The sequence below is a fragment of the Lithobates pipiens genome, unplaced genomic scaffold, assembly GCF_037356315.1.
Source record: "Lithobates pipiens isolate NorthernLeopardFrog02 unplaced genomic scaffold, aLitPip1_a1.2 Scaffold_3, whole genome shotgun sequence".
In the NCBI taxonomy this organism is placed as follows: Eukaryota; Metazoa; Chordata; class Amphibia; order Anura; family Ranidae; genus Lithobates; species Lithobates pipiens.
In genome coordinates, this window is record NW_027507790.1 from 202852051 (window position 1) to 202873186 (window position 21136).

The 21136-nt window shown below is 46.2% G+C and overlaps 1 protein-coding gene across 1 annotated transcript in view; it reads left to right on the forward strand.

The window, feature by feature from the left end:
* The window catches only part of ANKRD55 (ankyrin repeat domain 55), a 198834-nt gene that overhangs the window by 176648 nt on the left and 1050 nt on the right, over window positions 1–21136 (forward strand). The window lies entirely within an intron of this gene.

Below are 21136 nucleotides of genomic sequence, written 5' to 3' on the forward strand. Positions count from 1 at the left end.
TAATTGTTTGTGTCCAGTATTAACATAATATGGTGCAATGCTTCATTTGATCCTGCCCATAATATGAATACGTTGACGATATGTCTAATCCAACATAATACATCGGAAAGGAGATCAGAGTGCTCATCATTGGAAAAAAGGTCCCGTTCCTACCCCCCCAAGTACAGGTTGGCTAAGGAAGGAGCACAACATGTGCCAATAGCCACCCCCTGTACCCGGAGGAAGTGGGACTCGTCAAAAAAATCATTTTTTGTGAGGGTATGAGAGAAAAGTTGTAACACAAATCCGATTAAAGCCCCTTTCTCAAAGAAATCTAGATATTATTTCTAAATCGTACTGATGAGGGATTGAGGAATATAAAGCCTCAATATCAATGGCCACAAGGAGACATCCTTGTGGTTCATGGAGGCAATCTAGATTTTTTAGAAGGTTTAAGGTACCCTTTATATATGAGAGCAATGCAACTACATGTGCTCTTTCTATTTTTGAGCCCACTCCCGAGATAATTGGACGCCCAGGAGGATTAATTTGATTTTTATGCATTTTGGAAGCAAATAAAATGTAGGAGTTCTGGGAAATGGAACTTGAATTCCTTCAAAAATGTTTGATTACACATATATGATGGTACTTGAGCAATATGTCCTTATCTTTTCTGGATTATCTCTTGCATATCTCTGTGACATGTCTGTCGCATGTATTTTGCATGTGGTTCCTATTTAATACTATAGTGTAGAGTCCTCGCTTAACAATACATTTTCTTTTCTTTTATTTCTCTTCTTTGTCTGACGTGGGTGGTTTTTGGTTTCATTTTTTGGGCATGGCTGTTGGGGTGTTGGGCGTTTGTGCCTCTCATGTGTGCTTTTTGTGCACTTATGTGCTGTGGATCTGCGCTTGCTCTATGCTATGGGCGGGCTGTGTTTTTGGTTCGGCATATGTGTCCGCTCATGCTCCACCCCCTCTCTTGCTGATTCTGTGTCTGTGTGGGAGGATGTGGGATGGAGCATCGCCCCCTCTGATGCATTATATGCATCTGATGCCTCCTGTGGATGGCCTTATAGTTGCCGTTCATTTTGTTGGCGTCAGATGGGGCGTGCCTGCTGCCACATCATTGAATTACGTCTCTCTGCGGCACTGTCACTCTGCGTAGGACCCCTGTATTGTGAATTGCAGTGTGTCCGGGTCTTGGATGCGTTTGGAGGGTTATAAATAGCTCTCCCCATCCGATCCTGGTGTGGTGAGCGTGCGGGTCGTTTTAGGGCTGGACAGACCTGTTGGTCATGGTAAGTATAGGCAAGACAAACTTTATTAGCTTATGTAGCCTCACAAGCGTCATGCTTCATTTACACTATACTACTTTTTCTTTCCTTTAGATGGCCCTGAGGGATTGCTGAACCTGATCTAATTGGGCACCTGCTTTGTTTGATTGCAGTTTGGGCTCCCTGCTTTAATGGTTATGTATATGGAACTGTTTTTAAATATATGTTCATATTATTCAGGTCTTTGGCTCTCAGTGTCCAAATTCATATCACCACCATATCACCACCCCCCTCATATTTTTTCTCATCCAGCTGTGGTTTTTCTGGTTGACAATATTGATAATATAGGTGCCACGTGGCACTTTGAGGTAGTAAGTATTTCTCTATATTATCATATTCAATGTTGTTTATATTTTGGTTTTTCTTATGTCTTATAATGACTTATGTCATTATTTGAATTGTTCTAGCTGCCTTTCTGTTATGAATATCCAAATACTTGAAATACTATAAATGCCTGGCGTTGGGGTCGGTAGAGAAAGCACTGGTCCGCCTACGACAACTCTACTATGACAAGGGAAACAAAGCACAGTCACTGTTGGCCCCGAAGTTGGCAGACCGCACAGTGTCCTCCACTCCGGCCCAAATTAAAAACAGGGGGGGAGACCTTTTGACCCACCCCCAAGCGATAGTGGACGCATTCGCGGACTTCTATACGGACTTGTACAATAGGCCTGACATCCCCCACAACCCCCCGACCCCGGGCCTGTCTACCCGTATTACCCAGTACTTGGAAAACATCGTACTACCCCGACTGCAGGACACGGACCTCCAGGAGCTGAACGCCTCTATTACTGAGGAAGAGCTCCTCGAGACTGTGAGGGCTCTTCCGGCCCACAAGTCCTCAGGGCCGGACGGGCTCCCCTACGAGTATTACAAGACGTTCTTACCCCTTCTGAGCCCACATATGACCAAACTGTTCAACTCCTTTCTCCGCCAAACCCCGGTCCCGACCGACATGCTGGGTTCACTTATTTCCCTCATTCCCAAGCCAAACAAAGACCCGACCTCTTGCGCTAGCTACCGGCCTATAGCTCTGCTGAATGCTGACCTCAAAATTTTCACGAAGCTCCTCGCAAACCGCTTAAACACGATCCTCCCTTCCCTAATACATAAGGATCAAGTGGGCTTTGTCCCCTTGCGACAGGCGGGGGACAACACCAGGAAGATCATTGATCTCATCGACGTGGCGAACAGAGATAACACGGCGTCTTTGGTATTAAGTTTAGACGCCGAGAAGGCGTTCGACCGCCTCAGTTGGCCCTTCATGGAGGCCACGTTGCACCGTATGGGCTTTCGGGGCCCATTTTTGCGCGCGGTACAAAACCTCTACACCACACCCTCCTCACAAGTTAGGACCCCCTTCGCCACATCTTCCACCTTCTCTATAGCTAATGGCACCCGCCAGGGCTGTCCGCTTTCTCCTCTTCTTTTTGCCCTGTGCGTGGAGCCTCTGGCGGCTGCCATTAGAAGTAACCCTGATATCCGGGAGATTCCAGTCAGGGGTAGGGAATTCAAGATTTCGCTTTTCGCAGATGACATTATCCTTACCCTGACTCAGCCTAGGATCTCACTACCCAATCTCCATTCAGAGCTGGACCGCTATGGAGGGCTTTCGGGCTATAAAATTAACTCTTCCAAATCGGTGGCCCTCCCACTAAACATGGCTACGGCTGAGACGACCCACTTACGTTCCGCGTTCCCATATAAATGGGAAAGCTCCTCCCTTAAATATTTGGGGGTCCTTCTTACACCGTCATTTCATACCCTGTACCAAGCCAACTTCCCTCCCCTCTATCGGACGATTAGGGATCTGATTCGTAAATGGAAGACCCACCACATCTCTCTCCTGGGACGGATTACGTCCATTAAGATGGTGGTCCTCCCCAAGCTCCTATACCTGTTTCAGACATTGCCAATCCCGGTCCCATATGCTCAGTTACGCGCACTCCAGAGGGACCTGTTGAAATTTGTTTGGAACTACAGGAAACACCGGGTCCCGAGCTCTGTTATGACGGCCTCACGCTTAGACGGCGGCCTGGCGTTTCCTGATTTGGTTTGTTACTACCAGGCCACTCAGCTGCGGGCCATAGCCTCCTGGTTCCCACAGAGATCGTTTAATAGGTGGTCGGAGATCTAAAAAATCTGGTTAGCCCCGGTACATCCGAACAGTTTTCTCTGGGGTGCGAGTGTTGAGATAGACTCGGGTCGATGGCTCAGTTCCGTCTGCTCTGGCGGAAGCTCTCCCGCGAGCACAGTCTTCATTCGGAGTTCTCACCACTGACATCCTTTCTGTGTAACCCGCTCCTGCCGGCTGGCCTGACTCATCAGATGTCCTGGCCCTGGGCTTCGCGCGACCTGTTCCACCTAGGGCACCTAGTAGACCCCAGAACAAGAAAGCTTTTGTCCTTCTCGGAGCTCCAGGACAAGCACGACCTCCCCAGACAAATGTTCTACAGCTACTTACAAATTCGACATTTTGTGCAGTCTAAAGCCCCTCACCTACGTCTCTCCCCACCCTTCTCCTTTTGAACAGATAATTCTGAGAAGGCAGACATCGCAGAGGCTTGATCTCGGACATCTATCGCATTCTTAACACATACCATTTCCTAACGAGGGGCAAACATTCCTATATGAGACGCTGGGAGAGGGAGTTGGGTGAGGAGCTCTCCCTCGAGACTTGGCAGGGGGTGTGGGGCCAGGCGGCCAAGTCCTCTTTGTGCACACTGTACAAAGAGAACTCCTACAAAATTATTTTTTTCTGGTATCAGACCCCGGACATACTCCACAAAATATACCCCTCCACCTCAGACCGCTGCTGGCAATGCCTGAAGGAGCGGGGCTCCCTGTTCCACATTTACTGGGCCTGTTCCTTGATCGCCCCGTACTGGCTAATGGTCCGAAGGCTGCTCCAGCGCTTATTTGACGTTCCAGTACCCCACTCCCCTAAATTATTTTTACTAGGCTTGTCCCAACCCACACTGGCCAGGTCTGGTCGGAAGCTCCTCAGACATGTCCTGACAGCGGCCCATTGTTTGATAGCCTTAAACTGGAAAAGCCCAGTGCCCCCGTCTAGGGAGGCCTTATACGCCAGGATCAAAGATGTTGAGCTCATGGAGAAGACGACAGCCAGAATGAGCGATAGGCTTGAGGAACATGACCTGGTCTGGGGGAGATGGCGGCTGCTGGAGGATTGATGGCGAACCGGTATGGGTGTGGTGATGTAGACCGCTGGCGCTCTAGTTCCTTTTCTTTTTCCGTTTCTTCTTCCTTGTTTTTCTCCCTTCTTCTCTCCTCCACCTTTTTTGCGTATGCTGTTGATGGTCCCTGTCTTGTTTTTCGTGTGGCATATGAGCTGAGCAGTAGACCCTGGGTGGCTTCGTGGTTTCCTGTGCGGATGTTTGACTCTTTGTGTCTCTCATCCCGCTCTGCACCCCTGGTCGAACCGCCTGTTCTTGCTGTGCCACCCTATACTATGTTATTTTGTGCTGTTTCTTTGCAATGGGCCCCCCAAATTTTGGGAGCCTTACTGCTTTTGCTGTATGCCTGTACTAATATCTCTGTTTTACGACCACGAAAAATAGAAATTGTTATTTGGAAAAAAGAAATACTATAAATGATAATACTTGAAACCTTATGGGTGCCACTGTCTTTCATGGATTCCTTTGCAAGGTATTTCTACTTGTATGCCACATATGTCATTCACATATGATGATGATCCATTGTTAACACATGTTGCTATCATATGAAGTCTTATCTGAATGTTTTATTTTAGATAGTGAGACCTACCTGTTATTCTCCAACAATCCCTGAGTGTGCCCTGACTAAGCTAGACAGCGAAACCCGTTGACACTCAGGGGCTCACTACTATGTATACTATGCATGTTCATCCGTCATGTATTGTGCATATGTTTTTAATTCTTTACCTTTTTTTTTTCGTTTTGTACCATGTATTGTTATGAATAAAAAATAGAAAATGTTATATCTTCTACTTTCCATTGTGCCTTTAAAGTCCGACCTTTGGGCTATCTTATGCCCAATTTTCTCTTTTATATCAAGTTTTAGTGCCTCCTTATTCAGATTTACTGACTTTGGCTCAGCAATCACACATTTTACCATAGGTTACTGCAAACACAGGAACTGTACTGGGTGCATTACGGTGCATTAAAGTGGTTGTAAACCCTCCCCCACAACTTTGTTCCATGTAAATCAGCATAAAAAACCCTAATGAACACTGCTTGTAGATATCTCCTTACTTGCTTAGTATTGTTGTAATCCCTTTTGTTCTTTAGAATGACGTCACTGAGCATTCCCAGATCTCCCTTGGTTTACGGGACACTCTCTATGTGCTTATCTATCTGTTATCAGGATTTCCTACGGCACACAACACTGAACTCCCAGGAGGCTACATAATCACTCAGAGCTTCCTCCTACACCCCATATAACCATGTGACATGACATGCAGTGTAAAGCAGGGCATGGGACAGCATTACTGCAGTCTTATCAGCTGAAGCTGATAGGACTCAAACAGGCAAACACTAGGTAATCAGCACAAGTAAATACTATGAAATAAAACAAGTCAGCTATGAACAGGGAACAAGGGTTGCCATAGAATCTTTGGATTTAGAAGGAGGCTTGATTAACAGTACAGGAAGTTCTCAATGTAAGGGCGGAAATAGACTCCACTGTGGTCTCAGAAAACAAAACAAAACAATAAGATGGCGCTGCCTAATCCCTGGAAACAAGTTATTTAAAGTTTCTTTAAACAGTAAGTAATATGCAATTTGGGCTGGATTACAGTGGCCATAGTTTGATAATTACTTATTATAATGGACTAAATGAAAAGAATCATCAGCGTGGGAGAGTTTACTTCCTCTATAAGTCAGAATGACAAGGCAAAGCACCAAACGCTGATAGTGTGTTTCAAAAAATCTGCAGAAACTACGTGTTTAGTGTGCGGAAATGTAACACATCAATGAAGGGCACCCCAACGCACTACTATAGTAGCAGACTGTCATGGTCATGCAATAGAGTTTGTCTGCTTACCTGTCTCTATGTGTTTGTCTCTAAAGACCAGCCGACCCTCACCTGACTGCTTTTGTAATCCATCCTCTGGCATGGCTCCACCCTAGCTCCTATCAGAGAACTCTATATTAACCTGTGCACTGCAGGCCTGCTGATCAACCTTTGTGTGTTTGGCTTCCTGTTACCTGCCGTGTGCTCTTCTGTTGTTCTGTTACCGACTTTGGCGTGTCTCTGACTATCCCTGTTTGCCTGTGATCCTGACCTTTTGGTGTGTCCCTGACTATCCCTGTCTGCTTGTGGCCCCGACCTTGGCTTTATCCCTCACTATCCCTATCCTCCTGTCGCCTACTGTGGGTGTAAGCTGGGGGACCCTGGGGGTCGCGACCTGGAGCCAGTTGCAGCCCAGTCCATCCTCACCACTAGAGGCTCTGGTGAACACCTGCTGGCTCTTAGACTCCGCGCCCCAGGGAATCTTACGCTCTAACCCCGGGGGGGGATCCGTCTTGGCGTTTCGCCCTGCCTCCCTTATCACCTTGACTCCCGTCCGCAGCAGTCAGCCATTGGGTCCACAACCTTGCGGTGCACTCCTGAACCCTATGGTGTGCATTTGTCACCTGGCCTCAAGGTGACCTGACACAGACAACGCACATGCACTGCAGCACACCACAAGCTGCAAATAAAAAGTGACATGTTTATTTTCTGGCCCAATCGAAATAAATGAGCTGCCTTAACACAGTGGTCTTTAACACACAGTATTGTAGGCAGTGTATTTTCTCCATGGCAGGTGGCGCTTGTCCATAGCGGCAATGCAGGTGGGGGAGAAAGTCAGGATGAACCTCATTCCACTATGATCCGCTCAGTCACAGAGAGGCAGCATCCGATTGGATGCTGGCATCCCATGTGACTTTAGTCAGGCAAAGTCTATTTAAGACCCTGGCTCCCATGTTTGGGTGCATTTTGTGTGTGGACTAAGTAAGGACAGGTCACCCATCTATTAGGGACAGTGCTTAGCATCAGGGAGAAGTTCCAGATGAGTAAGGAAAGCACAGGGACACACCATCCTTCCTAAAAGCCTCCCACTTGGGTACAGATGGACCAGTCCACATTCTCCTCCTCGAGACAGATGCTATCGGCATATCTGGGATCTACTTCTACTACTTATCGCTGTAAATCCTGCGAGTGCGCCCGGTCAGGTTGTCTTCCCGTCGGGCTTGTTGTGCATTACTGAACCACAGTATTGTGTTGCTTTAATATGCATTAACATAATATATAGTGCAAACTATTTATAGTGCAAACTTTTTCACACAAGAGCTTTCTTTCAGTGGTATTTAAGCATCGCTGGGTTTTTTATTTTTGGCAAAATACATGAAAAAAGACCTTAAATTTTGATAGAAAAAAAATTGTTTTTCTTTGTTTCTGTTATAAAATTTTGCAAATAAATTATCTTTCTTCATAAATTTAGGCCAAATTTTATTCTGCTACATTTCTTTGGTGAAAATAACTAAAATCAGTGTATGTTATTTTGTCTGTAGGAAAGTTGTATCCACAAACTATGGTATATATCTGAAAATCGCTTAATCCTGATGTACTGATGGCCTATTTCATTTCTTGCCAGGAAGAGTACAAATATCCCCCAAACGACCACTTTTTTTGGAAAGTAGACAGTCCAAGGTATTTAGTAAAAAGCATAGCCAGTTTTTTGAAGTTATAATTTGTTGTCACATTTTTTGGGAAAATTTAATTAAAAAAACATTTTCGCAATTTTTTACATACGGTCACCAGTTGTTTTCTGAATGAAAACTACTGATTCAGTAGATTCAATTACTATTGCGAAGAGCTGTGATTGGCCACAGCTAATCCTATGGTACAAATGGGCTGTGATTGGTCCTGTCTGTACCATGTGATTAATTTGACCAATCACAGAACTCCTCGCAATAGTACATAATGAAAAGCATGTAATAAAGCCTTTCATTGAGTACAACTGTCATGTGGTTGGCTACAGCGATCATAAGGTACTGGCAGCAGGCTGGAACAGTGATCTTTCATCGACCATGTCCGGTGGACACAGCCAGTGACAGATCGCACCTGAGCATGGCCCGATGGGTGAGAAGGGGGTTAAAACACATGCACTTTGAAACTTCAGCTACAGTGAATGTCAGATTCCCTAATTTATAAAATTGCCCTTTATTGACCTCCTACCCCTGACTTTCAAATTCTTTCCTTTTCAAACTATTTTTATTGACAAATGAGATTATATGAAAGAACAATACATTTAAGTTTTAGTCAAACAAATGTAACATAGCAAACTGTACAGTAACATTACAGCGATAGCATGCAGTATAATACTTGGTGTGGGTTCTAAGATCAAAACAAATCTTATCAAGTATATTATTTAGCTGAAGTAAAGTAGGCCTGAAATGTTCAAGTAGGGAGTCCAGAGAGAAAGAAGAACTATCGTCCGTTATTGTTTCCTGGACAGCGAGCTTGGGGACATCCCTTGGAGAGTTTGTTCTGTCATACTAAATTTTCTGTATTAAAGAAAGCGAAGCATAGAGGAAATGTAGGAAGAGTGGGCCAGGAAAATAAGTAGGGGAGGGAAGTGAAGAATAGAGACACACAGCGGGGAGAGGTGGAGTGGTCAGGCGGCCCAAGCGGGTCCAGGGCAGTGGTTGTTACCGTTAGGTAGTACTTAGATTGGGCTAGGGTTCCAACAGCCGTCTGTCAAAATGAGGGGTAAAAAGTGTTCCACCCATGACTGCCATACCTTTCTATGTTGGGGAAGTTTGTCAAGGATTGTTGCCTCTATCTTGCTATGAATCATAGCCTGGGTAACTCTATTTTTTACTTCAAATGTTTGGAGGGATGGGGACTTTCAGGCTTTTGCAATGGTTTGCTTAGCTGCCGTTGTTAATTGAAGGAGAAGATGGGTTTGGGATCTAGTGAGTTTGCAGGGTACTGAATTTAACAGGGCAGCTGTTGGGTCTGGTTTTAAAGTGGTTTGCATTAACACTGATGGCATATGAAAAATTGTCGCCCAGAAGCATTTCACTACCGGGCATGTCCACCAAATATGGACATGGGTGCCCAGCTCTTTGCAGCCTCAAAAGCAGTTTGGGGGTATCCAGGTACAAACTTGGAGATTCTAGCTGGGACCAAGTACCAGCGCTTTAGAACTTTATAGTTTGCCTCTGACGCGACAACATTCTGTGTGGAGTTCTTAGTGTTAATCCAAATATTTGCCCAGGCTTCCGCATCAAGATCTAACACCAGGTCTTTGGGCCATTGCATGGCATACGGTGGGAGAGTGACTGATTTAGAAGATAGATGAGTGTAGACACGGGAGCTAATTCCTGGAGGGTGTGGGTTTGAGTTACATATACTCTCAAACTGGGATAATTGATCCAAATCTGTACAGGTTTTTATCGTGGATTGGATAAAGTGAGTTATTTGAAGGTATCAAAAACATTCTTTGTGAGGGAGTTGTGTCTGAGCTTGCAGGGCTGGGAACGTTAGAATTGATTTGCCCGAATTCAATTCACACACACGAACAAGACCCGCACAGGACCAAGCTGAAAATGCAGAAGGTTCCACGTAGGCTGGGTAAAAGTGCGGGTGATCAAAAAATGAGAGTAAAGGTGAATGAGGGGACTTTAATTTAAAGGGATTGCGTCATTTATCCCAGATCCCAAGGGAGTGCTGAGTGACAGGGTTAGTTATTGTTCTTCGCATTTGGGGGGGCAACCACAACAGGTTAGAGACAGTTATAGGTGGAGCGTCTATTGCTTCCAGACAGACCCATAGCCGAATTTCGCTTTTCGCGTGGTACAGGGCCACATAGAAGTAATTACCAAAATTTGGTACTCCTAGACACCCATTTGTTTTGTGGCGATATAAAATTAGTCTAGCAATTCTAGGTTTCGTTGTTCCCCAAATGTATTTAAAGGTTCGGCTCTGTATAACCCTATGGAAGTATGCAGGGACCGGGAACACTCTATATAGGTATAACAGCTTGGGTAGCAATGACATTGGCCACGATCGGTTCCAACCAAGAGACACACAGAGACTGCCATACAGCAAGGAGGGATGTAAGGTTGCGTAGTGTGGGGAGGTAGTTAGCGTGAAATAGTTGGGCAGGATTACTGGTTCATTTTATACCTAGGTATGGTCTGACTTTCAAACTCATACCGGGTAATTAACTAAGCTTCCTGTGCAACTATAATAGCACAAGAGACTGTCAGATGTGGCATGCGCCACATTACCTAGTGCAGGTCTGCACCTAAATAATAGTGGGAATGCGGCAGTGTTCCATATAGTAAATTGATGCAGATTCCCACTAGGTGTGACCATGTCTTATGGAAAGGGAGACAGCTAACAGCTCTGTGGGGTTAACAACCCCCCTCCTCTTTCCTGCTCTGCATCCCTTTGTTAATTAGGAGCAGGAAAAATAATTTTATTTAATTACTTCAGTTTCCAAAAAATTTGGACAAAAAATGACAACTTCAAAAAACTTACCATTCCTCTTACTAAATACCTTGGATTGTCTACTTCCAAAAGGGGTAATTTGGGGGGTATTTGTACTGTCCTGGCATTTTAGGCCCTCAAGAAATGAAATAGGCCATAGGTACATCCGGAATATATATATATATATATATATATATATATATATATATATATATATATATATATATATATATATATATATATATATATATATATTACACCATAGTTTATAGACTCTATAATTTTCACACAGACTAAATAATCACATAAAATAAAGGGCAAAATGCCTAGTGCATTATCCTCAGCACTTTATTTAAGGATAAAAAGAGTGCATACTCACAAAAGCTAAAATGATAACAGTGTTGTACGTAAACCAAGGATAAAGGGTCTGTCCTGTAATGGAACTCTTCTAGTTCAGATAGATGTCCTAAAATCAGTTGATGTGTTTCAGGACAGTCCCTCTTCATCAGAGCAAGCCTGACCCTTGGTTCTTAGTTTACATACAGTGCGGCTACCATTTTAGCATTTTTTGAGTTTGCACTCTTTTTAACCTTTATTAAGGTGTTGTGAATAATGCACTAGGAGTTTGCGCTCTTTGATTTATCTGTTTGTTTAGTTACAAGATTCACCAGTCTGGAGAGGGCTGTGTCTACATACTATCCAGTTTTGATTGTGGAATACAATGGATACTCATGTCAGTTAGTTCAAATTATCTGGAATTCCTTAGTGCAGGCATATGCAATTAGCAGACCTCCATCTGTTGCAGAACTATGAGTCCCATGAGGCATAGCAAGACTCTGACAGCTACAAGCATGACACCCAGAGGCAGAGGCATGATGGGACTTGTAGTTTTGCAACAGCTGGAGGACTGCTAATTGCATATCTCTGCCTTAGCGCATGGGTGCCCAACCTGCGGCCCTCCAGCTGTTGTGGAACAAATGTCCCATGGGCATTACAAGGCTTAGGCCGCGTACACACGCGCGGACTGTTTGCCCAACCTTGTTCGTCAAACAGTTTCGGCAAACAGTCCGCTCAAAATTTGCAGGAGCGGACTTGCCCACACACGAGCGGACTGTTTGACGAACAAGGTTGGGCAAACAGTTCGCTCAACTTTTGAAATGAACGGACTCGCCCACGTAAGGAGGAGGCAAATCCGCCCATTTCGAGCGTGTGTACAGGTAGGCGGGGCCCGCGAAGGAGACGTCGCGGGCTCCGCCGCCTGGAATGGGCTTAAAGGGGAACCCCAACGCCGAAAAAAATCGGCGTGGGGGTTCCCCCAAAGTCCACACCAGACCCTTGTCCGAGCACGCTACCCGGCCGGCCAGGAAAGGGGGGCGAGCGAGCGCGCCCCCCCTCCTGAGCCGTACCAGGCCGCGTGCCCTCAACATGGGGGGTGCCTTGGGGAAGGGGGGGCCGCGCGGCCCCCCCACCCCAAAGCACCTTGTCCCCATGTTGATGAGGACAAGGGCCTCTTCCCGACAACCCTGGCCGTTGGTTGTCGGGGTCTGCGGGCGGGGGGCTTATCGGAATCCGGGAGCCCCCTTTAAGAAGGGGGCCCCCGGATACCGGCCCCCCACCCTATGTGAATGAGTATGGGGTACAATGTACCCCTACCCATTCACCTGTGAAATAAAGTACAAAAAAAACACAACACAGGGGAAAAAATATTTTATTGCACAGCTCGGGGGGTCTTCCGTCTTCGGGGGTCTTCTCGCCAGACTCCTCCGCTATCTGTGTGTAGCTCTTTTACTAGCGGAGGAGTCCGGCTTTCTTCCTCCCCGCCGCCGGCCTCTTCTCCCGACTTCGGGGGTCTTGTCCCCCTCTTCGGTTCTTCTGCCGGGCCATTGCGCCTTCTTGTAGCTCTTTTGCAGGCAGTGGCCCGGTCTTCTGTCGCCGCTGTCGTCGTCGTCGCCGCCGCCGCCGCCGCCGCCGCCTTCCGTTCTTGTTCTTCTTCTTCTTCTTCTTCTTCTTCTCCTGGAGATGTTGACTCGACGAGCTCTCCGGCCGGAATGCCAGGGACACGCTCCGCTGCCACTTATATAGTGACAATGGGGCGGTGTCACATGGTATATGTCACATGGGTTGGTCACATGGTGACCCCGCCCCCTTACGATGTCATAGTCCCCATGTGACATCAACCCATGTGACCAACCCATGTGACATATACCATGTGACACCGCCCCATTGTCCCTATATAAGTGACCGCACAGCGCGGCTCTGGCATTCCGGCCGGAGAGCTCGTCGAGTCAACATCTCCAGGAGAAGAAGAAGAAGAAGAAGAAGAAGAACAAGAACGGAAGGCGGCGGCGGCGGCGGCGACGACGACAGCGGCGACAGAAGACCGGGCCACCGCCTGTAAAAGAGCTACAAGAAGGCGCGGTGGCCCGGCAGAAGAACCGAAGAGGGGGACAAGACCCCCGAAGTCGGGAGAAGAGGCCGGCGGCGGGGAGGAAGAAAGCCGGACTCCTCCGCTAGTAAAAGAGCTACACACAGATAGCGGAGGAGTCCGGCGAGAAGACCCCCGAAGACGGAAGACCCCCCGGAGCTGTGCAATAAAATATTTTTTCCCCTGTGTTGTGTTTTTTTTGTACTTTATTTCACAGGTGAATGGGTAGGGGTACATTGTACCCCATACTCATTCACATAGGGTGGGGGGCCGGTATCCGGGGGCCCCCTTCTTAAAGGGGGCTCCCGGATTCCGATAAGCCCCCCGCCCGCAGACCCCGACAACCAACGGCCAGGGTTGTCGGGAAGAGGCCCTTGTCCTCATCAACATGGGGACAAGGTGCTTTGGGGTGGGGGGGCCGCGCGGCCCCCCCTTCCCCAAGGCACCCCCCATGTTGAGGGCACGCGGCCTGGTACGGCTCAGGAGGGGGGGCGCGCTCGCTCGCCCCCCTTTCCTGGCCGGCCGGGTAGCGTGCTCGGACAAGGGTCTGGTGTGGACTTTGGGGGAACCCCCACGCCCCCATTTTTTTCGGCGTTGGGGTTCCCCTTTAAGCCCATTCCAGGCGGCGGAGCCCGCGACGTCTCCTTCGCGGGCCCCGCCTACCTGTACACGCGCTCGAAATGGGCGGACTTTCCGAGCGGGAACAGTCCGCTCATTTCGAAAGTACAGCGGACAGGCCCACACACGGGCGGACTGTTCGCTCAAACACAGTTTCAGCGGACAGTTTTTCGGAATTTCCGAAAGACTTTGTCCGTCCAACTGTCCGCTGAAACTGTCCGCTGAAAGCCCACACACGAGCGGACTGTCCGCCCAAACACTGTTCAGCGGACAAGGTTGGGCGAACAGTCCGCCCGTGTGTACGCGGCCTTACAGTTGCAAGCATTGCTCGCAGAGGCATGATGGGACTTGTAGTTTTTTAACAATGTCAAGTTACTATTATTGTGTCTAAAACAGACTAAATAATATACATCGATTTTGGTTATTTTTACCAAAGAAATGTAGAAAAAGAAATTATTACCTGAATTTATTATAAAAAAGATTATTTACTTGCAAAATTTTATAGCAGAAACTAAGCAAAACACTTTTTTTTTTTTTTTGAGTATTTTTTATATTTATCGTTTATATAGCAAAAAGAGGTGGTGGTGATTACCTCCAAAAGAAAGCTCTATCTGTCTCAAAAATGATAAGAATTGAATTTGGGTACAGTGTTGCATGGCACTATTAATTGCTATTCAAAGTGTAACAGCACTGAAATCTAAAAATTGTTGTGGGTGGGAAGGGGATGAAAGTATCCGGTAGTGAAGTGGTTAAGGTGGCCCTCAGAAAAATCACAGCAATTAATACAAACTAATTATCACCTAACAATCAATATTTTTTTTGCTGTTACTTACAATTCATGTTTTTCCACTTCCTGGTTGAGCGAGGCATGGGTGATGTAACCCTGGCCTCACAGATGCATTCTGGGAAGTTCCTGTCACAAGTTCCAGAAAGCAGACCCTGTGCTCTAGGCGAGTGTTTCTCAACTCCAGTCCTCAAGGCGCCCCAACAGGTCATGTTTTCAGGATTTCCCTCAGATGAAACGGCTGTGTTAATTACTTAGGCAGTGAAACTGATCAAATCACCTGTGCAACATAATGGAAAGCCTGAAAACATGACCTGTTGGGGCGCCTTGAGGACTGGAGTTGAGAAACACTGCTCTAGGCAGAGCTCCAGGAAGTATAGGGAGATGTACTAATCTGGCCTTAGTAAAAGTGGCCAGAATGAGAAGGAAGGGGGAAAAAAGGAAAATATATGGAAGCAAAAGAAAGTCTGCAGTTATCTATAAGCATTTTATACTTGCCTAAATTGCCATTACTAAACATTTCTAAAGGTGCCTTTGTTGTAATTTTCATGATAAGGGTGAAGTTCCATAAAAAAAAAAAAAAAAGTAGACAAAAGGCAGCACATTTGTAAATGTATATCCTACCTTTTGTCAAGGGGAATGCCAGTCCTTACATTTGTGAATGCTATGGAAGCAGGTCATCCTGTAAACTGATCACGTTCACGTACAGTATATTTGAAAACTGTGCACAAAAAAGATTGTAATCCCTTTAAAATATTGTCCTACTTTTTAATTAAGCCAGAGTTATTTACAGCAGCTTGTCTCCCAGGAATTCTTGTCCCATGTGATGATTGTTGAGCATATGGTTATAAAGATGTCTTTGCTTCTCATAACCCCTTGACATATAAAAGGCATTAAAACATCTGTGCAGATACATTTATAAACATTATATGCACATATACATCATAACTGTATTATCATGACTTTATTTTTTCTTTAATCTATAATCCTTTCCATAAAATTACACTGAAATGGTAATCATTATTTTTTTTTTGTTCATTGAGAGTCACAGAGACTAGGGAAACGTGGGTTATACTGGAGGATTTGGACACTGGCAGACCAAAAAATAGTGGCCAGCCTGGTATAACTCCTCCTACTCCCAGCCTGCCTTTGTTTTTTTGCTAGTGTCCTAGGAAGATGGATACTATTATAAAATATAGGAACGAGTTGACTACAAACTTTGTGTAGTACAGGCGATAATTCATGCACAATAAGCTCAGTCAATTACAGATGCAATTTTTCTGTTTTGACAAAGGTGTAACCTTTTTTCTTGCTATGTTTTCTTCAATCTTTTCTTTAATCAAGATTCCTCTTTAATTCACTTGAGCATTTGATAAATGAATGTAACATGGTGTTAGACATGTAGTTCTCACTCTTCACCACTAGATGCCCATAACTGTTAAGTGCAATTGTTATGCCAGTGTGTCCTCTGCCATGGACTCAGAACACAATCTTGGGGGAACCTGTGTCTCGTTGACAGTTCCTGGTTCTATTTTTTTCTTGTAGGTTTGTTAATGTTTTGTTGCTGTTTTACGCCTCTCAGTTGGCTTTTGGACATCCCAACAATCTCTGAATGAGCAAGCAAGGATATTATATTACCTTACTTACTGTAAAATCCATTTCTTGGAGCTAATTGAGGGATACAGGTCCCAGCAGTCCATGTATAAAATCATGCCCTATTTACTGCTACATAACAAAGACATACTTAGAATAGGAGTGGTTATACCACAATTTTTTGTTTGCAGGTTTCCAAATCCTGCTGTAGGTGACAGCATAACCCAACAGTCTCTAAATTCCTGTGTCCCTCAAGAAATGGATGTTATGGTGAATAAAGAAAAAAATCCAAAGAGAATTGAAAATAACTTGTGTTGTGTTTGTGTGTGTGTTACAGTTTGTATTATTTAATAATACAATTTTTTATATATTATATAGTTAAGTAAATATGAAATGCTGCATATTATTATTTTCCTAAATATAGCACATGCCATTAGCAGGTTGCTCAATGCTGATTGTCACTCTGTGCAATAATTTACTGCTCTACTCTCAGGCTCCATTCACACCATGGTGTTCCGCTTTGCATGGAGAATCACCGCGATTGTGCCCGTGATTCTGAAATGGCGCAAATTGTGGGGCGCCTTTGCTATCCTCGTTACTTTGAACAACACCAAATTGCGCCACGATTCTGCTGAGATTGTCGCCCATCAAATCAAAGTAAAATGGCAGAGACAGAATCATGGGATGCCCGACAACCAAAAGAAATACAAAAACTTCTTTTAAGCATTGGGCGTCCCGCGATTCTGTTTGCACGATTTTACCGCAGTTAGTCGGGCAACAATTTTGGTGCCATTCAAAGTAACGGGGATCGCAAGGGCTTCCTGTGATTTGCGGCGTTTCCGAACCACGGGCGATTCTGCCCGCAACACAGAACACCAGGCGACAATCGCAGTAAAATGGCGCAAACAGATTCACAGGATGCCAATCGCCCAAAAGAAGTACATGAGCTTATTTTGGGTGATGGGTGTTCCGCAATTCTATTTGTGTGATTTTACAGCGATTGTTGCCCCTGTACGCCAAGATGTGAACGCAGATGGCGTGTTCAGGATGGTGTGCAGTGTTAGTTTTCCGCCACACATAACATTTTGCTTTCAGGCAAAAAGTGCAATTTTGGTCTCATCTGACCAAAGCACCTTCTTCCACATGTTTGCTGTGTCCCCCCACATGGCTTCTCATAAACTGCAAACAGGACTTCTTATGACTTTCTTTCAACATTGTCTTTCTTTTTGACACTCTTCCATAAAGGCCAGATTTGTGAAATGCAGGACTAATAGTTGTCCTGTGGACAGATTCTTCCACCTGATCTGTGGATCTCTGCAGCTCCTCCAGAGTTACCATGGGCCTCTTGGCTGCTTCTCTGATTAATGATCTCCTTGCCCAGCCTGTCAGTTTAGGTGGACGGCCATGTCGGTAGTAGGTTTGCAGTTGTGCCATAATCTTTCCATTTTCAGATGATGGATTGTACAGTGCTCCGTGAGATGTTCTCACTTCTTCACAACTTTATCCCTGACCTGTCTGGTGTGTTCCTTGGCCTTCATGATGCTGTTTGTTTACTAAGGTCCTCTAACAAACCTCTGCGGGCTTCACAGAACAGCTGTATTTATACTGAGATTAAATTACACACAGGTGGACTCTATTTACTAATTAGGTGACTTCTTAAGGCAATTGGTTCCACTATATTTTAGTTTGTTTCAGATATTTATTTGTAAAATATGTAAAACTGTTCATCATTTTCCTTTCACTTCAAAATTATGTGCCACTTTGTGTTGGTCTATCACATAAAACCCAATAAAATGCATTTATGGTATTGATTGTAACATGAAAAATGTGGAAAATTGAAAGGGGTATGAATACTTTTTCAAGGCACTGTATATCAACAGTGCTATACGCACAAAGTGTAGGGGTAAAGGGGTCCATAAGGTACAGGGTTCAGCAGTCCATTTTCCACAGGGTGCAGGGATCATGAGTCCGTAACAAACAGGGTGCAGGGTTTAGGTGGGCATAGCAGAGAGAGCACATGGCTCAGGAGTAATTAGCCCGTGGGGTGCAAAGGTCAGGAGTAAGTAACGCATGGGTCGGATGTATATATTGCACAGGGTGCAGAAGTTCAGATTTAGTAATGCACAGAGTTTAGGGGTCAGGAGTATGTAAAGCATGAAGTGTAGGGATCAAGAGTAATTAAAGTAGAAAGCGCAGGGGATAAGAATAAGTAATGCAGAGAGTGCAGGGGTCAGGAGTAAGTGATTCCCAGATTGCAGAGGTTGCGCACATGTAATACACAGACTGCAGGGATCCAAAGTAAATAATGCAGGTGTCTAGAGTAAGGTATGCATGGAGTTCAGGGGTCAGGTGTAACACATGGAATGCAGGGTTAAGTAACACACAGTGTAGGGGTCAGTGTAATGCTGCGTACACACGTAGCAGACTATCCGGCGGACTTAGTCTGGCGGACTTTCCACCGGACTGTCCGCCGGACTTTCCGAACGAGCTACTTGCCCACACACGGCACTTTTTCAGCGGACTAATACGGCATACTAAGTCTGCCGGACTATCCGCCGTACTTTTGAAATGAACGGACTCGCCCACACACGTGGAGGAAAGTGCGCTCATTTTGAGCGCGTCTCCAGGTAGCCGGGGCCAGCGAAGGAGGCGTCGCTGGCCCCGTAACCTGTTATGGACTTAAAGGGGAACCCCTACGCCGAAAAAATCGGCGTGGGGGTCCCCCCAAGGGTCCATATCAGACCCTTGTCTGAGCACGCTGCCCTCAACATGGGGGGTGCATTGGGGAAGAGGGGCCGCACGCCCCCCCCCCACCCTAAAGCACCTTGTCCCCATGTTGATGAGGACAAGGGCCTCTTCCCAACAACCCTGGTCGTTGGTTGTCGGGGTCTGCGGGCGGGGGGCTTATCGGAATCCGTGAGCCCCCTTTAATAAGGGGGCCCCCAGATACCGGCCCCCTACCCTATGTGAATGAGTATGGGGTACAATGTACCCCTACCCATTCACCTGTAAAAAAAAAAGAAGTTAAAAAAAACACAACACACAAAAAAATTGTTTATTGCACAGCTCCGGGGGTCTTCTTCCGTCTTCGGGGGTCTTCTCGCCGGACACCTCCGCTATCTTCTGCTCTTTTGCTAGCTCTTTCACTAGCGGAGGAACCCGGCTTTCTTCTTCACCGCCACCCTCTTCATCCGACTTCGGGAGTCTTGTACTTTTTCTTCGGTTCTTCTTGCCGGGCCACCCCGCCTTCTTCTAGCTCTTTTACAAGCGGTGGCCCGGTCTTCTTTCGCCGCTGTCGCCATCTTCTGTTCTTCTGTTCTTCTCTTCAGATGTTGCCTCATCGCTGCCTCCGCTCACAATGACAGGGACGCGGCGTGCGGCGACTTATATAGGGAAATCACCGGATGATGTCCCCGCCCATTATGATGTGACAGTCCCAGAGGATGCTGGGACTGTGACATCATAATGGGCGGGGACATCATCCAGTGATGTCCCTGTATAAGTCGCCGCACGCCGCGTCCCTGTCATTGTGAGCGGAGGCATCGACGAGGCAACATCTGAAGAGAAGAACAGAAGACGGCGACAGAAGACCGGGCCACCACTTGTAAAAGAGCTAGAAGAAGGCGCGGTGGCCCGACAAGAAGAACCAAAGAGGGGAACAAGACCCCCGAAGAGGGGGACAAGACCCCCGAAGTCGGAAGAAGAGGGCGGCGGTGAAGAAGAAAGCCGGGCTCCTCCGCTAGTGAAAGAGCTAGCAAAAGAGCAGAAGGTAGCGGAGGAAAAGTCCACTCTGCACGGGAAAAGTCCCCTCATTTCAAAAGTACAGCAGACTAGTACACACACGGTCGTACTGTCCGCCGAAAAGCGAGTCCGGCGGACAGATTGGAGTGCAAAAATACTTTCTTAGTCCGCTGGACTTTTGGGTAAAAAAAATTCCGCCGGAGGCTACACACGGGCGGATTGTCCGGCGGACTTGAGTTTGCCGGACTTTTCCACCGGATTGTTTGATCGTGTGTACGAGGCATAAGTAACACTGAATGTGCAAGAATAAGGAATAGGTTATGCAGAGAGTGCAGGGGTCAGGAGTAAGTAACACAGAGTTCAAGGTTCAGGAATATGTAACACACGGATTGCAGAGGTCAATCTCAAGTAACGCACACAGTGCAGGGGTCAGGAGCAAATAGCGCACAGAATGCAGACGTTAACAGTAGAAAAGTAGTGTATTTGGTATTTATATGTTTAGCATATAGTAAAGTACAGACCAGCATATGGTTACTGGGTGCTGGCCTTAACTTTTCCACTTGAGTTAAGAAAACAGAAAAGCTGTAAACTGATTGGTTGCTACAGACTACTATGGGCGTTCATAGTTGCAGCAAAAATATTTCTGTGAGCCAGGTAAACTCAATGCCTTCTGGACATTTGGACACACTACATAGGGTTTTGGTGTTTAGCCGTGGATGAAGGGCACAAGTGCGCCATCCAGCTCTGCTGCTAGCAGCCTATCAAACTCTATGAGAAGTTGACAGCTGTTATGGCTAGACAGGTCTTGGCGGTGCAATCAGTGGTACTTCTGTCTAAGGCAGTATGCGCCTGGAGGCAAATGCCCAGGACTCAGACTTTTTGCTTCACTAGCTTAAACACTTGTACTGCTAGGTGCACCACCCAGCTCAAACTGCAGCAGCTGTCAGCCTTTTATTTCTGGCAGAAGGGCTGGGTGGTGCACATGTGCCTTCTGTCTGTGGCTAAATGCCCCATACACCGGCGCTAAATGCCCAATGTTTATGGCTCCTAAAACTGCAAGTGAAGTAACCACATCTGCGCTGCAATAAGATGATCGTAAAATAATAAGATCTTCCAAAACAAGGACTAGCAACCTTAGTGAGGGTATAAATACTGATGTATGTTCCTGACACACAG